Genomic DNA, 16,346 nt, shown 5'->3' on the forward strand with positions numbered 1-16,346 from the left:
TAGACAGACTGTTTGCCAGACTCATCAAGAAAAAAAAGGGAGAAGAATCACATCAATAAAATTCGAAATGAAAATTGAGAAATCACAACAGGTACCACAGAAAAGTGAAAGATCATAAGAGCCTACTGTGAGCCAGTAAAATGGACAACTTGGAAAAATGGACCATTCTTAGAAAAGTATAACCTTCCAAAACTGAACCAGGAAGAAATAGAAAATATTAACAGACCCATCACAAGCATGGAACTTGAAGCTGTAATCAAAAATCTTTCAACAAACAAAAGCCTAGGATCAGATGGCGTCACAGGTGAATTCTACCAAAAATTTAAAGAAGAGCTAAACCTGTCCTCCTTAAAATCTTCCAGAAAATTGCAGAGGAAGGTAAACTCCCAAACTCATTCTGTGAGTCTACCATCACCCTAATACCAAATCCAGACAAAGATGCCACAAAAAAAAGAAAACCACAGGCCAGTATCACTGATGTACATAGGTGTGAAAATGCTCAACAAAATTCTAGCAAACAGAATCCAATAACATATTAAAAAGATCATACATCATGACCAAATGGGCTTTATCCCAGGGATGCAAGGATTCTTCAATATTTGCAAATCAATCAATGTGATACACCATATTAACAAATTGAAAGAGAAAAACCATATGATTATCTCAATAGATGCAGAGAAAGCCTTTGACAATTCAATACCCATTTATGATTAAAAAATCCCCAGAAAGCAGGCATAGAAGGAACATACCTCATCATAATAAAAGCCATAAGTGACAAACCCACAGCAAACATTATCCTCAATGGCAAAAAATTGAAAACATTTCCTCTGACCATGTGAATCATCTGTCTTCCAAGTTCACTGATGCTTCTTTCAGCTTATTCTAGTCTGTAGTGAAGCTTTTTATTGAATTCTTCAGTCATTATATTTTTCAGCTCCAAAATTTCTGTTTTATTCCTTCAGTTTTTGTTATCTCTTTGTTAAATTTCTCATCTTGTTTTTGTATTGTTTCTTTAATATTGTTTAGTTATGTATTTGTGTCTTTTTCTAACTTTCTGAGCATTTTTAGAATGATTATTGAAATTTTTTTTCTTGGGCAGTTTTTGAATCTCCATTTCTTTGGAGCCAGTTACTGGAGATTTACTGTATTTCCTTCGTTAGTTATGTGTCTTTTATTCCTTGTGATCCGTAGCTTTGTGTAGGTGTTTGCAGATTTGAAGAAGCAGTCACCACCTGTGAGTGGGAGCATGCTGGAGCATAGTATGACCTCTGAGTCTAGTGGTGAAAGGTATCAGTGTGGGAGCATGTGACTGCATTAGATCTGGGGTGGGGGCTGTTGTGGCTTATTGGCTTAGGGCATTGTGGTTCACAACATCAACTGCTACATAGTTTTTTTGTGCTGCAGGGGGTCTAATGATACTCAAAGGGATGTTATGGTCCAGGGAAAACCACATAAATGACTGGAATCTGTGGTACACAGAAACCCAGCTGCAGAAACCAGCTGCAAGTGTCTGTATAGTGGTAGAGGCTGATTGCAAATAGATGTAGTGGTGGGGGCCAAAGCAAGCAGCAAAGGCTGGGACCAATTGTGGGTGCACTTATGGCCACAGGGGTCCTGTACTGCTGGGTTTTGCAATAAGGGCTTGAGAGTGGAGGTTGGTGATGGGCCTAAGTCCAGCTGTGTGCACATGCACAGCTAGAAGTTTGAGTTCTGTGTGCCTGCATGGCAGTGGGGCATCAACTGTGGGGATCTAGACTGTCATCTTGCACTTGTTTAGCTGCAGAGACCTGGGGCAGCTGCTAGTGTAGGTCCTGGGCTCTGGCAGGGGTAGGAGAGGGAGGGAGCAGGCAGGGAATCAGGTACTTGGCATCAGGAAACACAAATACCTGTGGGGCAAAAGCACGCAACATCTGCAGGAGTTCATAGCATTTGTGCTCACCATCAATTTCTCAGAGACAAAGATGCTAAAGTCATAAACAAGCTCACTGGAATTGTGGTTGCTCATACTCTGTGGCTGATATTGGTAGTCTCCGCTTTTCTTCTTTGTTTCCAACCATCACTACGTATCACAGTTTTGCTGATCTCTTAACGGAGTGAATCCTAAACAGGGCCTTTCCATGGTGCTCAAAAGGCTGGAGCAACTGGTCACTCATCCCATTCTTCCTCACTCTATGACAAGAAATGTTTCTAGTTGCATTATTTCCTCTTGGAACTGAGCACTGATAACTTGGGGGATTTGATGATGCAGGCAAAATAAAACTGCTTTTTCTTCTTTTTGTTTCACCAAATCGTTGAAATTTCTTATAAGAACTTCAGAGCTCTCCCAGGGCTGTTTTTGTTTGTGGATAGTTGTGTAACTTTTAATTATTGATCTTTATCAGGGAATGGAGGCTGGGGTCTCCTCTTCTGTCACTCTCTCTGTTTATTCTTACAGAAAAGTGAATACATAGACATTTGTAAATAATTATGTAATTAATGTTTCTTTTCTTTTATGTGTGTCCCTATGCAATCCAAGCAGGACTGAATGGAAGATACGTTGTATATAATCTTTTGCTATGTCTATGGAATTAAAATTACTGGATTACTCTGGTATTTTGGGTTTACTTAAGAGGCAGTTCAAGCTGTAATTCAGTTGACTGTGACATTTAAAAGTGCCTACTAATCAATCCTTAATGTGACCAAGAAAATAGTGATTTCACTCATTATACATAGAAAAAACTTGCATCCTTTGCACTGATTTATCAAGCTAGTTGGTCTTTTTGGTCTAGTGCCTAAACTATCATTAGTAGAAAATTAGTTGTTTTTTGAAGTAGACTGTACTAACTTCTTCAAGCCACTTGGGCATTGTTTTATGTAATGAAACTGTAATTTCCAAAATGGTGAACCAAATCATTAATTCACTAAATGATACTTAGTTACCTAAAAGAACAAATAGCTTCCCAGAGATCCTAATTAATTCCCAGGGTATACTGATACATTAATAGACTAGCTTTTTATACAACTTTAGATAGGTCATCATTATATGCCCAAATTTATTTATTTCCTTAAAAATCCCTATAGTGAAAAGGTATTGAAAAGAGAAGTTATTATATGTTTAAACTTGAAAACTGCTTTACAGCCATTTTCATTATGATTATGCATGTTTGTATTAATCTCCTAATCTTACTGTGGAATAAGCTGAGGCATAAAGAGGCAACATTACTTATCCAACTTTACATAGTGAGTCAGTAGCAAAACTAAAATTTACTTCTGCAGAGTCCTCAGTCCATTACTTTGCTCACTGAATTACTTTGCATTTCTGCTTTGTGTGAGAATTGTTTTACATTAATTAAGGGGCCCAACAATAAACATTCATTTACTCATTTTTGCTTTTTATAATGAAAAATGTTGTTGAATGCAGAAAAAAAAAAGTCTTTACTTTGGCATTCACATTAGCCCAAAACAGCTGAACTGGATGCTTGTCAAACTTGGCAAGGGCTAAAGTCTGACATAGTAAACTCATGCCAAGTTCCATTTGAATTAAATATACTGCCAAAGTTATAAGCTACTGAAAATTGGGACTTCACATTAATCTGCCATTCTAATATATTCCACCAGTGTCTCATAAAAATCCTTATTCTAATAAATAATATTGACATTATTATAAAACTTGTGTGGTATGGTGAGTGTTAGACTTCCTGGAGATAAAGACTCTCCTAAGTCTAATCATTTAGAGACCCATTAGATTTTATTTATATTTTATGCTTTTTACTGTTGCTTTCCTCATATGCAGATTTCTCTTCTATGTTTTGACCCCATTTCTATATTTAAATCTAGTTTTACTAGAACTCTTGCTTTCATTTCATTTTGGGGTAAAATGCTTTAGAAATATCTGGGTATTTCTTTTTTTTTTTTGAGTAACTCCATGTATGTATGGATTTATGGCATATGCATATTCACACTGTTGAAAAGGATGAGATAGTTGGATGGCATCACCAACTTGATGGACATGAATTTGACCAAGCTCTGGGAGTTGATGATGGACAGGGAGGCCTGGAGTGCTGTGGTCCATGGGGTCACAAAGAGTCAGAGATGACTGAGCAACTGAACTTAACTGATGGCATATGCATTGCTGTCCAAAAAAGGTAAAATTTAACAAGAGTCTCCTTTCCCTGAATGTTTTCTTTTTTCTTCTTTTTATTGCAAGAAAGCAAGTTTTCACTTGAAACTCTCCTTAGAAATACAAAAGGGCTGATTGAATATAAGCACTGTATTTGCCAAGAATTTTCAAACCAGAGGGTTTCCCTGATACCTCAGTTGGTAAAGAATCCACCTGCAATGCAGGAGACTCAGGTTTGATCCCAGGGTTGGGAAGATCCCCTGGAGAAGGGAAAGGCTACCCACTCCAGTATTCTGGCCTGGAGAATTCAATGGACTGTATAGTCCATGGGATCGAAAAGAGTCTGACACGATTGAGTGACTTTCACTTTCTCTTTAAAACCAGAATACACTGCTTGTATACTTTTGGAAAAAATTTAAAGCTTGAAATGTAAGGACATGTTAAAGTGGTGTTGTTCTAATATCAGTTAAACTGCTTCAGATAGGTTATCTGGCTGATGTAGTCAATTACTCAGTGACTAAGGAAGCTTAATGTCTTGCCCTTCTTCCAGCCAACACACTCTCACTTGAGGTCCTGTAGCAGACATTAGGAGTCATTGAGGATTATCCCTTTCCCTCAGTGCTAAGACTTCTAATTCTTCCCCTGAATGTTTCTTGATTCCTTTCCTTCCTCTCTATTTCTACTGCAATTTCCATTTTCTTAATCAAAATCTCACCTTGATTGCTACAGCAGATGTGATCTTCTTGCTTCTGTACACATTTCCCTCCAGTATAATCTTTTCATGCTTCTGAAAGGGTGATCTTTTAAATAGGAAAACTCTGATTATATCTCTACCTTGATTAAAATCCTCCCAGAGTCCCTTCCTACTTTCATGGTAAAAATCTAAACACCTAACTCTTCTGTATGAGACCTTCCATTGTGGTTAGTGTCCTGACACACTCCTGTTTTAAATTTCATATTAAAACTCCCTGTGGCTCTTGTAGCTCCTGTAATCTACTTTTAAATTATCCTCCTGTTGTTATCTGATTAATTTACATCTGTCTTTCATGATCAAACAGAAACATTTGTCCTCAAGGATGACTCCTCTCTGTTCACCCCTGGCATTGGTAAGTGCCTTTCTCTCTAGGAGTGTTCACATCACTGCAGTCAACACACTAGAAGTGTCTTGCACACCAGCTGCCTCCTTCATTAGATTGTGTGGTCTCTGAGGAAAGGGAATTTTTATTCTGCTCTGTAACCTTTGTCTCCTATGGTACTTGGTACCTGGTAGGTACTCAATATCGTTTTGTTGAATGAATGAATGAATGAACCAATCTTTTTCCTCTGTGCATTCCCCACCCTTAAGTTCAGTGTTCCTTCAACATCACTTGTGCTCAGCTGCTCAGTCGTGTCCAACTCTTTGTGACCCCATGGACTGTAGCCCACCATTTTCTTGGCAAGAATATTGGAGTAGGGTGCCATGCCCTCCTCCAAGGGGATCTCTATCCCAACCCAGGGATAGAACCTAGGTCTCCCACATTGTAGGTGGATTCTTTACCATATGAACCACCAGAGAAGCCTTTAACCAGATTCAAAACAAAACTTTATGTGCTTCTTTGTGACACTTTATAAAATGAAATTATCAGAAAATAATGAGGTGTATCATAAGCAATACTTATTTTAGAGCAAATTATTTGGTGGATTCTCTTCCAAGAACTTTATAAACATTATCTCACCTAATAATTACACAGATCCCTGTAAAAAAGGTATCATTAATAACACCAATTTACAAATGGAAAGCAGACTAGAGCTTCAGAAGGCTAAGTAGCTTATCTGATCATCTTCTAGCTAGAAAGAAGCATAATCCATATTTTATTTCAAGCTATCTAATTATAAAAGCTGTTCTTCTAAGAGCTATATTATACTTATTTTATCCTAAAATCTCCTAGTTTCATCTTTCTATTATTAAAAGTATTGGTGTAGACACAATATAGTTGGAAAAATCACTAAAAAAAATTGAAAATAGACCTTTGGCATAATGAAGGTAGCTTTCATTTCATGTATTTTATGATTAATTATTTACAGGGCATGGAGAGGGGACAGTGCTTAAAAGCAACTTATTTGTTTGATATTTGTTTCTTATTTTTTTATTCTTCTGTTTTGTAGAATAGACTTGCTTTGTCTTAAGTCTTTGTCCAGTCCCTGTCTTGGAGACTTCTTTAAATGTAAGTTTTCAAAACTCTGAAAGAGGAAAGAAGCTGTTGAAAGAATCAGAATGGGATCAGTTGAAGTTTTAGCATTCTATTTTTGTCTTCAGGGGTATCAACAGCCCTGCTTTCCTCTCATGGTGGTTTGAAAGGTTACTTTTTAAGCTAGTTGCATGGCCATGGAGTGTAATAAATGTTAGAAGCACTTTATGACAGTAAAATCTTTTCTGTTCCTTGTTGACATTAGCAGCAGAGATTGTTACCAAGAAGCATTGAGAGGAAATGGGAAAATGATAACAATGATAAACACTGTCTTGGGGGATAGGGGAGCTACACAGTCAATTTAATTCATTTTTACTGACTCAGGCAGGCCCCTCTGGCTAAAATGGCTGGAAGACAATATGTTCTCTGGGATGGAGCAGAGATGGGGAGGAGGCAGGAGACTTTCTCCCATCATGAACACTTGCACATGACCTCCAAGAAGATTTCTTTCCAGCCTTCTGACAGCTGTTCTGATAATCCCCTGTACAAATCATTCATACATTTCAGGTAAACTTTTTGCATATTAGTTTTCTACCATATGCGTAGGGTAGAGTTGCCAGATAAATGAAAATAGAGGGCACCCAGTTCAATTTGAATTTCTGATAACAGATATACTTTATTTTTTTAGTATTATTGAAAAAGCAAGAGAGTTCCAGAAAAACATCTATTTCTGCTTTATTGACTATGCCAAAGCCTTTGACTGTGTGGATCACAATAAACTGTGAAAAATTCTGAAAGAGATGGGAATACCAGACCACCTGACCTACCGCTTGAGAAACCTGTATGCAGGTCAGGAAGCCACAGTTAGAACTGGACATGGAACAACAGACTGGTTCCAGATAGGAAAAGGAGTTCGTCAAGGCTATATATTGTCACCCTGTTTATTTAACTTACATGCAGAGTACATCATGAGAAACGCTGGACTGGAAGAAACACAAGCTGGAATCAAGATTGCCAGGAGAAATATCAATAACCTCAGATATGCAGATGACACCACCCTTATGGCAGAAAGTGAAGAGGAACTCAAAAGCCTCTTGATGAAAGTGAAAGTGGAGAGTGAAAAAGTTGGCTTAAAACTCAACATTCAGAAAAGGAAGATCATGGCATCTGGTCCCATCACTTCAAGGGAAATAGATGGGGAAACAGTGGAAACAGTGCCAGAGTTTATTTTTCTGGGCTCCAAAATCACTGCAGATGGTGAATGCAGCCATGAAATGAAAAGACGCTTACTCCTTGGAAGGAAAGTTATGACCAACCTAGATAGCATATTCAAAAGCAGAGACATTACTTTGCCAACAAAGATCCGTCTAAGTCAAGGCTATGGTTTTTCCTGTGGTCATGTATGGATGTGAGTGTTGGACTGTGAAGAAGGCTGAGCGCCAAAGAATTGATGCTTTTGAACTGTGGTGTTGGAGAAGACTCTTGAGAGTCCCTTGGACTGCAAGGAGATCCAACCAGTCCATTCTGAAGGAGATCAGCCCTGGGATTTCTTTGGAAGGAATGATGCTACAGCTGAAACTCCAGTACTTTGGCCACCTCATGCGAAGAGTTGACTCATTGGAAAAGACTCTGATGCTGGTAGGGATTGGGGGCAGGAGGAGAAGGGGACGACAGAGGATGAGATGGCTGGATGGCATCACTGACTCGATGGATGTGAGTCTGGGTGAACTCCAGGAGTTGGTGATGGACAGGGAGGCCTGGTGTGCTGTGATTCATGGGATCGCAAAGAGTTGGACATGACTGAGCGACTGAACTGAACTGAACTGATGGCCCCTACAGTATTTACACTAAAAAAAGTATCATTTATATGAAAGTTAAATTTAACTGGTTGTCCTGTATTTTGTTTGACAATCTTAGTCTAGGAGTTCTTTCAGTTTCTTATGTAGAATTACCGTCAGTTTCTGTGAGGACGCACAACACAAAAGAAAGGAAAATATGTATGTGAGGGATTTGAAATCTTTTTAAATTTTTACAATTCAGTTTTGAGATTTGAATGCAATTGTGATAAATGGCATTTTACCACTTAGTTTTATTTACTTATAAATTAAAAAGTATCAATAAACTTTGCATTTTCTATCGAAGTTCGTCTTGATATGCTTTGTTACTGAGTAATACAAAGTAAACCATAAGTTCTATTAAATATATGAAAAATTCAGCACACTTAGAGAATGGTGCCTATTGAGACTTCACTTTACATGGAGCACCACTGAGTGGGTATTTCAGATGCACTACCAAGAAGATGACATAAAGCGTTAGTTGGACTTAGTCTGTTAAAAATTTACCTTTTATATCCTAAAAGGACTTGTTTGTTTTGGGAGTTTATGTAAACAGCCCAGTTATTGTTTGACAGTTGTGGAACTCAAGACTAGTTTAAATCCTTTGGAGATCTTAAGAACTAATATTATGATATGTACCTACTGTCCATTCAGTAATAAACAGCTCTACATAAAACAAAACCAAACTATAAAATAACAGTAGCAATATCCAAATGTCTGTCACATATGTAGAAATATCAAATTATTTCACACTGATTCAAAATAATTAATTTTGGTCCCTCTATATTTCTGGTGTCCTAGGCATATGCCTTGCTATTATACAATCTACCATTGGTGTTATTCGCATTGTGAAATAAACTAACTTTTTAATAGTTTAAAAATATCAAAATGATTCAGAACAAGTTATAAATTATACTTATTCATAATTAAAGTAGCTCTTCACTGTTAATTATTTGTGGTTACTCTTTCCTGTGCCTGCTTACCTAAGCTGGAAGTACATTTTCCAGAATTCCCTTCCCTGTGGGCATTGTGCACAAGACATTTTATACAAGATCTGGGAGGCAGACCTTAAGCTCTGAAGATTGATGTAGGTCCCCAATCAGTGTGGAAACTCGTTTATCTTGTTTCTGTTCTCCTAGCTCATGTTGATAGAGTGGGGTGACAGGGTACCCTCAGTCTCTTCTGCTCCCATATCTCCTGCTTCCTTGAGTTACAGGCCAAGCACAGAGCCAAGTACCTTGCTCTCCTGCAGCCATCATGGCATCGGGGTTGTAGATGGTGAGAGATGCCATAAATTCTGCTTTGTCCTTGTGTGTTCCTGATGGATTCTGATTTGTTCCTGCAGGTCTTAGCTTTTCCAGTTTATTTCCTAGCTGCTAGTCTGTCTGACTTATAGCCAGAGCAACAGACAGTAACCTGCATAGATTGATCTACCAGCTCACAATGTCTTGTGGTCTAACTCCTATAATATTGTATATCAGTATTCAGATCACTTTTTCTGTGTTTGCTTTTCTGATGGAACTCTGATACCTAGTTCTTTTTTTTTTTTTTGGTTGTGATATTTATTTTATTTTTTTTTAATTTTATTTTATTTTTAAACTTTACAATATTGTATTAGTTTTGCCAAATATCGAAATGAATCTGCCACAGGTATACCTGTATTCCCCATCCTGAACCCTCCTCCCTCCTCCCTCCCCATACCCTCCCTCTGGGTCATCCCAGTGCACCAGCCCCAAGCATCCAGTATCGTGCATCGAACCTAGACTGGCGACTCGTTTCATACATGATATTATACATGTTTCAATGCCATTCTCCCAAATCTTCCCACCCTCTCCCTCTACCACAGAGTCCATAAGACTGTTTTATACATCAGTGTCTCTTTTGTTGTCTCATACACAGGGTTATTGTTACCATCTTTCTAAATTCCATATATATGCATTAGTATACTGTATTGGTGTTTTTCCTTCTGGCTTACTTCACTCTGTATAATAGGTTCCAGTTTCATCCATCTCATTAGAACTGATTCAAATGTATTCTTTTTAATGGCTGAGTAATACTCCATTGTGTATATGTACCACTGCTTTCTTATCCATTCATCTGCTGATGGGCATCTAGGTTGCTTCCATGTCCTGGCTATTATAAACAGTGCTGCGATGAACATTGGGGTACACGTGTCTCTTTCCCTTCTGGTTTCCTCAGTGTGTATGCCCAGCAGTGGGATTGCTGGGTCATAAGGCAGTTCTATTTCCAGTTTTTTAAGGAATCTCCACACTGTTCTCCATAGTGGCTGTGATACCTAGTTCTTAATCAGATTAATTGGCTATGTTTAGATAGGATTTGTTGTTACAATGTCTATCCTAAGTCGTCATCTCCTACCCCTTCCTGGTTCCGCACTTTTTCCCCCCTCTAGATTCCTAAGTTTCCTGATGACCCATGCTTCATTTTACAGCAGGACCATCAGTAGCAAAGTGTGACTTTTGGGATCAGAACTGGATAAAAATAAATAGCAGTCTATTTTAACTTCTGTATTTGTGGTTGTTTTATTAAAGAATTTGTTTAAATCCTGGTGTTAACGTTTGCCTCAGTGTCTTTTGAGATTCTAGAAATAAAACTTTATATTGTAATTTTATTTAAAAAACTCACAATAGTATGACTTAAGAATAATATATATCCCCAATAGATTAAACTACATAATATATACTCATCACCTAATGTGTCTTCACTAAGCTACTGTTAAAATAAAGCTGCTGCTGCTACTGCTGCTAAGTCGCTTCAGTCGTGTCCGATTCTGTGCGACCCCATAGACGGCAGCTCCCCCGTCCCTGGGATTCTCCAGGCAAGAACACTGGAGTGGGTTGCCATTTCCTTCTCCAATGCATGAAAGTGAAAAGTGAAAGTGAAGTTGCTCAGTCGTGACCCCATGGACTGCAGCCCACCAGACTCCTCTGTCCATGGGATTTTCCAGGCAAGAGTACTAGAGTGGGGTGCCGTTGCCTTTTCCGAAAATAAAGCTACAGACCCAAAATGATGTCACTCATGCTAAAGCCAATGGTACAAATCCTAGCTTTAACACCTGATCTAATTGCAGTTTCTGTCTTTCCCAGAAATATAATTTTAATTAACCAGACTGAAAGTTTCTGGTCAACACCAGTGAGATAATCTGTCATGTAAGCCCTCCTCATCCACCCAGAGGAAGAAGAGGCAATCTTCATGATAAAATTCTGTGATTCTTTTCCCCCTAAAAAGAAGTTTCCCTGGCTCAAAAGTTGCCTGTTTTCTTTTTATTAATACCTTCTTGCCCTATCTTCTTGCATATGAACCTTTCCATTTCCTACAACCCCTCAAGAACCCTTTTAGTTGCTAGATAGAATGTTAATTCCTCAGTCATTTAATAAAGCCAATTTTATCTTCAAATTTCCTTGGTTAAATTTGTGTTATTAACACTAAAAATGATATGTAAGCAATACAAAAGTAAAAATTATACATTTTTCAGGTGATGTTTTGTTTCCAGGAAGAGCTTTTCTTAATTTTTTTTTTTCCTCTTTACCCATTTTTGCTTCAGAGCTGGATAAAACCTGTCCCTCATTTTGTAACAGATGCTGCTTGGTCAGGATATTGTGTGACCTCATTCTTGCCCTTGGTTACCAGGCAACAGTGACATAGCCGAGCCCTTCAAACTGCTGAGTTCTTTCCTGACTTGACTTTGATGTATCAAAGTCTGATTTTAGTTCCTGTACCAGTAGGAGACTCTTCTCTGATTCTAAGATTCTCCTTCAGCTAATAACAACATATTATTCATTGTTTTTTGAATATTCCTTGTTTTTTTAAATATATATAGCAGTTTAATATATTTGAAGTATTAACTTTTATTTTTCAGTTTTTTTTTTTTTTTTTTTTTACATATACACACTTCCATCCCAGCCAGGTCCTTTGTGGCCAGTACTCTTAGAAAATTATGTCACAGCAACAAAAAGTTATAAAAAGGGAATTCTTTAATTTCAAGTGTCAAAAGATGAGATAAGAAACTTGATGTTTCAATGGATGCCAGCAAGGACAAATGCATCAAAAAATCAAACGTTCCAGTTTCCCCATGATGCCTTCGAAATGCATAAATGTCTTGAATTTGGACCCAACTTAAAGGAGAGAGGAGATGAAACATGAATATGGAGTCATTGGAACAAATTTGGTATGGAGGCTGGGAAAATCCACGCGTGTTAGACTAGCCACACTGCCAACAGTACACTAACATCAGTGTATTGATTACTGGCAGGAAGAAGTAAAAAGGGTATAGAAGAAGTAAAGGAGTAGCCCAAGAGGCCAAAAATTAATCTTACCTATTATGAAAATTTGCCTGTCATATATCAAGCTTGAATATTATAAAATCCTATATTTTCAGAAAGTTAAAAAATAAAAATAATAAACAATAAACAAAATTGCTACTATTTGATGAGTGTCTTCCATGTCCTGGACATGCATTAGATGCTTTATATACATGTTCATTAGTGATTTAACCGGAGAAGGCAGTGGCACCCCACTCCAGTACTCTTGCCTGGAAAATCCCATGGATGGAGGAGCCTGGAAGGCTGCAGTCCATGGGGTCGCTGAGCGTCGGACACGACTGAGAGACTTCCCTTTCACTTTTCACTTTCATGCATTGGAGAAGGAAATGGCAACCCACTCCAGTGTTCTTGCCTGGAGAATCCAAGGGACGGGGGAGCCTGGTGGGCTGCGGTCTATGGGGTCGCACAGAGTTGGACACGACTGAAGCGACTTAGCAGCAGCAGCAGTGATTTAACAGCACTACAGAAAAATGCATCCCGTTTTATAAATGAGAGCACTGAGTTCATAGAGGTGATAACAACTCGCCTAAGATCATATAGATGACAATTGGCGAACATGATTCTGCCAGGGCTTGTCTGAATTCAAAACAAATTTTCTCTTTAATGTGCTACTGTTCAAAAACAAGTTCTCCTAAAGTGCACATTTATTTAATCAAAAAGAACTATAATTATTTTTTTTAATTTGTATAGTAAGCATTTATTGAGCACCATCTTCATGTAAAATTTTGGGCCATATAGGAGTTTATAAAAATGGAAAAACTGATGTAATAATTGTCTCAAATTATATTTACAGTTGTAGAAAAATAATAACTGTCCTCAAATTATAATTACAATGCACTGATGCTTCTTATTAAAATATAACCTGTAAATCCAATTATAGCTGCAATATATGGGAAGGACTGATGCTGAAGCTGAAACTCCATCACTTTGGCCACTTGATGCAAAGAACTGACTCATTGGAAAAGATCCTGATGCTGGAAAAGTTTGAAGGCAGGAGGAGAAGGGGACAACAGAGGATGAGATGGTTGGATGGCATCACCGACTTGATGGACATGAGTTTGAGCATGCTCTGGGAGTTGATGATGAACAGGGAAGCCTGGCATGCTGTAGTCCATGGGGTCACAAAGATTCAAACACGACTGAGTGACTGAGCTGAACTGAACTGATAATATACATAATTAATTTATTTAATGCTATTATTATGACTAGACTTTCCCATAAGCTTAATAAAGCAAATATATATATAATCTTTAGAGTAAATTATCCAACATTTAATACATAACTTTAGTTTTGATAACAGGTGTAAGGAAATATCAATTACTTAAGTCTAATATTAATCACTTACTAAGGCTAATAAAATGATGACTAATACTAGAATAAGATGTCATGATATGCTTGACAAAATAGGCTTTTAGCTGACTGTATTTAGTGAAGGTTCAACAAGGTGCTGCAGTCCATGGGCTTGCAAAGAGTAGGACATGACTGAGTGACTGAACTGAACTGATTCTCAAAAAGAAACTAAGCTGTATACAGAAAAACTGAAAATACATAATACTATCCTGTTGAAATTTAAAATCACAGAAGGAATGAGAGATTTAGGCAAAAGACTAATCACAATACTGTACTCAGATAATTAAACTAACTCTAGATATTTTTACTACCAGTAGATAAAAATAAATAATAAAACAATCACACAATATATTTCATGGAATCCCCTCATCATCTGAATTACTTCAGAAAAAGATAAATTTCTAGTGGGTTATTTGGGCTTAGTTTGCTTTAAAATGTAGATGTGGGCTCAAATTAACAATTAATTTTTCCATTTTTTTTCATAATAGCAAATGTAGACTCTAGAGATCAGTTTGTACAGTATTCTTTTTAGATATTCTTGATGCATTTGTAATTTTTGCAGAGCTAAAGTGATGTATTTAACCCAATCTCTATCAGGATAATCCTCTCTATCCCATTTTCTTAGTCAATTAAAAATAATTTATTTAATGTGTTACTGGAGTTTACTTTAAAATGTTTACAATTTGATTTTTACTTTAAATGCTTATTGGTGAAAATAAACATTAACTAGCAGTACTTCTAATGGAGTTTTCATAATTTGGATTTAAACTGAGTATTTAAATTAGTTGAATCCATTTAAAGTAGCCAAAGATTGATCAGTGATGAACTCTTCCCCAAAGCTGATTACCTGAAAAGCATGGAAGGGTCCTTATTACTACATAGCAATCCTGCATGGGCTTTTTTTGTTTTGGCTTTTTACTACTCACTCCTAGTCTTTTGTAAGGCTAGTCCCTAAACTTATTTCTGAGTGTGGTCTTAAATTTGTATAGTACTAAAATCATAAAAATACCCTATTTAAACAGCAACAAAAATCTATTGTGATATGCAGTTGTTTAACTTATAAATTGTTAGAGAAATATTTCATGTAAGAAAGCTTTATTAAGTTTTATCATGATGTAATTGTTGCCAAACCTAGGTTTGGCTATTTGAGCTCAGAAGCCACTCATTCAAGAGACAAGGGTCAGTAGAAAGGAAAAGTGCTTTAGTCATAAAAGCTGGCAATCTGGGGAGAAGGTGGACTTGTGTCCAGAGACCAGCTCTGATGATTCTGCTCTTAGAGGGAAGTATGGGAGGAAGAATCTCAATGAATCATTGAGGCAGGAGGTTGGGTTCTGCCCAGTCCTCCCTTGTGAGCAGAGAGCAGACTGGCTGACTGTTTCTTCAGGTAATTATCTTACTTGTATGATCTGCCTGCAGGATTCCTTAGGAGGCCTTTGGGGAGAGAGAGCTAATCATTCTTTAATTCTTCATTTTAACTTGTTTTTATCTAGAAAAAGGATCCTCATGTTAGACAAGGCATGGTGTGCATTCAGGAGAGCATAACTCAGGAGTTCGGTTACATTGACTAGTGATCTCATTCCTATCATTAGGTTCTTTGAAGCTCTGATAGGGATAGAAATGGGCATTAAAGATGCATATTATTATCAGCAGTAATTCTAATCCCATTCTTTTGCACCAGTTCTTAGAACTGGTGCTAGCCATAGATTAAGTATTGCTCAAATTGGAGCAGTTTATGAAGGCTGCAGTCCATGGGGTCGCTGAGGGTCGGACACAACTGAGCGACTTCCCTTTCACTTTTCACTTTCATGCATTGGAGAAGGAAATGGCAACCCACTCCAGTGTTCTTGCCTGGAGAATCCCAGGGAATGGGGAGCCTGGTGGGCTGCCGTCTGTGGGGTTGCACAGAGTCGAACACGACTGAAGTGACTTAGCAGCATGTCAGGGCTATAGTCTGGTCATCATGCAGTCAGTTCCCACCCCACCCCCCATGGCAGTTAGAGCATCAGTAAAATGACTCAGTAATGTGCACTGGACACTGAGTCTGTGACTATACTGTCCTAACCATTAACTGTTTGGTTTGTACTTGGGATGAGGGGGAGGAGGCTAAAGGGTTCTGCTTGGTTCCATAATTTGTGAAAATAAGAATAAATTACAAACGAAAAAAATGAAGTAGGTAAGGATGACAGAATAAAATGACAGAAATATCAAAATATTAGAGAGGAACTAAAAAGAAATAATTTAACGCATGAGGGGATAACCTAAAGATAAAATTGCATAACCTGTTTTTATGCAGTATTAACAAACATAAAAAAGATTATTTACAGAATCTTTTGGAATTTTTTTTTTAATGAAAACATTGAAGGTATTAAGAGAGTACAATGCTAAAAGTATATTTAAAATACCTCTACAGTTAGCAGAATTCTTTGTCTTTTCATCAGAGCTGAAATAATCCCTTACAGACCCACTTAAACTCAAGTCAAAATGTCAACAAAAGTGCGAGGCAGGGGTGGGATGGGGGTGGGGGTGTTCCAGTAATTAGAATCATATAAATGTT

At 37.6% G+C, this 16,346-nt stretch overlaps 2 long non-coding RNA genes across 3 annotated transcripts in view; both read left to right on the plus strand.

Moving 5' to 3' along the window:
• The window catches only part of LOC107133223 (uncharacterized), a 175,795-nt gene that overhangs the window by 128,650 nt on the left and 30,799 nt on the right, over positions 1–16,346 (plus strand). The gene's annotated exons all lie outside the window — the stretch shown is intronic.
• Positions 979–8,913, plus strand: LOC132342444 (uncharacterized). The gene is made up of 3 exons (XR_009490822.1): positions 979–6,303; positions 6,652–6,834; positions 6,956–8,913. It is a non-coding gene; the product is annotated as an uncharacterized lncRNA (long non-coding RNA).

This window comes from Bos taurus, chromosome 16, assembly GCF_002263795.3.
Source record: "Bos taurus isolate L1 Dominette 01449 registration number 42190680 breed Hereford chromosome 16, ARS-UCD2.0, whole genome shotgun sequence".
In the NCBI taxonomy this organism is placed as follows: Eukaryota; Metazoa; Chordata; class Mammalia; order Artiodactyla; family Bovidae; genus Bos; species Bos taurus.